Genomic DNA, 3,235 nt, shown 5'->3' with positions numbered 1-3,235 from the left:
TTTTAAACACTCCTTCAGAGAATAAGACGGTATTTCTTTTGGTAGTACTGGTGCTTTCTAGGGATCGAACCAAGGTTCTTGCATATGCTGGTAAATACTCTACCACAATAATTTATTCCCTCCCCCTTTTCCTCCTTTCCCCTTTTTAGACAGGTTCCCAATCTCACAAAGTTGCTCAGGCTGCCTTTCAACTCACTCTATAGCTTGGCAGCCTTTTGCCTTATAATCTTCTGCCATAGTCTCCTGAGTAGATGGTGTTATAAGCCTGCATAACTAGACATTGCTCAGAGAATAAGTTTAATACCATCCTCCTTAATGTTTAATTGTCTTGGACTATATATTCAGGTATAGACAATTAAAATAACTTCTGCCTTCCTAAGGCTTCATGAAAAGTAAAAAAGATAATGTTTGCACAGAACTTCACATAGGATATAACACATGGAAGACATTTAATAAAGGGTACCCATTATTTCCCTTGTTCTGAGTGAGTATTTTTGATATTTTATATTCAGGCAAGCGACTCCACAGTTAGGTCTCAGAACATCTAGCAGATCCTAGCAACGGTTTGCAAAGTTTTGGCAGCCAGAGGAAGCAAATAAGTTACATTTTGTAAATCTGAATAATGAAATCATTTGAGAGGCGGCTGAAGGTTAAAAGGCTGGAGGGGTGGATATGTTATCTATCTGAACGTGTTCACCTCATCATGCACATTTTAGGATAATATGAGGTTGTATTCTCCTGAATAGAGGATTTCATGCCCAATTTCTACTACTTGCTTGCAAAGAATGGTCTCCTATGAAGCAGCCCCACTGTGCTATCTGACCTTCTCTTAGAGCTCTGAGGACAGAATATTCAAATTAGATTTGAACTCCCCAGTTGGAGCTGGCTTTGCCAAGGCCAAAGGGTTGCTATAACACGTTGAAGTGTAGATTTTAACACAGCGCAAAACCTTCTGAAATAGTTGACCAGCACTGAAATGTTCAAGCTCCAAGTCAGACTTTTGTCCTTCTTGAAACAGGAAATGTTCTCTGCAAATATTTAGCAATGCTGTGGAAACTCTGAAGCTCACATCCATGGCAACCCTAGGGACTGCAGGCTGTAAAAAGGCATCACTCCTTCCTCAACAGAATTATTTAATTCCTAAAATATTTGTCATAAGCGACATAGAAGAGACAGCCTTCTGTGGTCTGTTGTCAGAAGGCCCTGGTAGACATCTGACCCCACAGTCCAATAAACAGCACCAGACATTTTCTTTCTCCTTAAACTGCATCGGCTAGGCAAGATTTCCATAAAGCAGCAATTCATGGAAGGCGTCCCCTTTACTTCAAGTGTCAACTTCTCCTTGTTTAATCTAGCTGTTGGCAGAGTGTGCCTGGCCTCCGCTGTGAACTTTGCCTTGTTGCATCGTTGACAGAAATAGACCTTTACAAGCAATTGTAGTGTGTATCACAGCTCAATATTTATGTAAAGATGACATGGAATAGAATGGCGTGGATGGAAAGCATTATTCAAAACAAATTGATCACATACAATCAATGCTCTCTAATTGTCCTTGAAAAGTTGTAGCTCGATATTTGCTTGAATAAATAAATACATAGAGGTATATGTGCATATACACATACACATGAAGGAAAACTGTTTGTTTTACAGCCAAAAGTCTTAGATTTAAACTCTCCTTTTGTTGCTTTAAGTACACGGATGATTACTTAGAGTAATAATTTTTGCTTATACTTTAAAAAATTATTTCTCAGAGTCCTCTCTTTTCTTAAAGATAAATTTGTTTTGTTTGTTAAGAGAGGGAGAGAGAGAGAGAGAGAGAGAGAGAGAGAGAGAGAGAGAGAGAGAGAGAGAGGTGTCTTGGGGCAATTATGTAACTAGTGTATGGAGGTCAGAGAACAATTTGGGGGATAGGTTCTCTCCTTTCACCATGTGGGTCACAGGGATAAAACTTGGGTCTTCAAGTTGGCATCAAGCACCTTTACCTGCCAAGCCATCTCACCAGTCCGCTTTGTTTCCTTACTGGGTCATTGAGGAGACAGCTGGTGGAGGCATTCATTAAGTTAAAGCATATAGAGGGTGGAAGAGAAGTGAGCATAGCCAATAAGGAATCATTTCTGTAAAGAAAGCAATGACTTCTACTTTGTACTTATAGTTTGAAACCATGTGAGATATTTTTAGAGTTGGATACAATTACATGGTGGCCATTCTGGATAAGAAGTTTGGGTAGTCACTGGTGTTTGGATGTAAGCAGAGTCCTAGTGTGGATGTGTTCAGTAGGGGCAGGTCCAGAAAGTGACAGTGAACCACCAGGCCAGAACTTGGAGGAAGACAAGATTTTAATGGATGATCAAAGCATGAAAGCCACAGAAAGAGCCCTAGTGGGTGAGAATCTGGGAAGAATTACCAGGACAGAATTTCATGGCAGAGTAATTGTGCATGTCATATTTCCAAGGAGCTTAATCAAGGCAAGAACTGTTGACATTTGATTCGAAGGTTTCAGAGCATGGGACCTCGCTGGGAACACACTGAGAGTTTGGGTGAGGGTAGAATGGAATTACAAGGTGAGCAAGAAGAATTTGGTGAGTTCTTATGGAAACTAAGGACTTTATATTTTCATCTATTCTTTCTCAGGAAAGAAACCTAATCAGCATGTGATCAGTTGACTTTATGTTTAAAGTAGGTATATCTAGCAATTTAAAGCTTAAGGAAGAATAGTGGCAGCATTGGAAAATTGCCATCTCCTCTCACCAGAATCATTTGTTTGTGGATCCAAACTCACCAGAGAAGTGGAACATGATAGATGACTCCATTCCTCTCCTTTCATAGAAGAGTGTCAGAGAATCTGTTCAGAGGTACTTATAGAAGGGGTGGTGTCAGTGTGATCATGGCTCCCGCAGCTTTGGGGAGGCAGCAGTGCATACTTTAATGCATCCTTCAAAGCACAGGGATGTGGAAGACTGATTATTATCTTTTCCTGGAATGTCAATATCAATGGGACAGAGTTTATTGTAAAGGGCTTGTGGTGAGCTGCTGAATGCAGAGCTCAGAGTTGAGAAAGTACAGGGCTGTCTCAAACTTCTCTGGGACTCACCAGGGGATCCTCCCAGGCAATCCATATCTTGGTTCTGTTGGTGCTTTGGGAGAGGGCCCTGGGCATGCCGGCATGTCTGTGTTGCTTCACTAGATGATTAAAGGAAAAATAAACACCTCGAGGTGGAGGTCTGCCTCTTACTCC

Source organism: Peromyscus eremicus, chromosome 10 (assembly GCF_949786415.1).
Source record: "Peromyscus eremicus chromosome 10, PerEre_H2_v1, whole genome shotgun sequence".
Lineage (NCBI taxonomy): Eukaryota > Metazoa > Chordata > Mammalia > Rodentia > Cricetidae > Peromyscus > Peromyscus eremicus.
Note: the sequence above shows the minus strand (reverse complement) of the source record.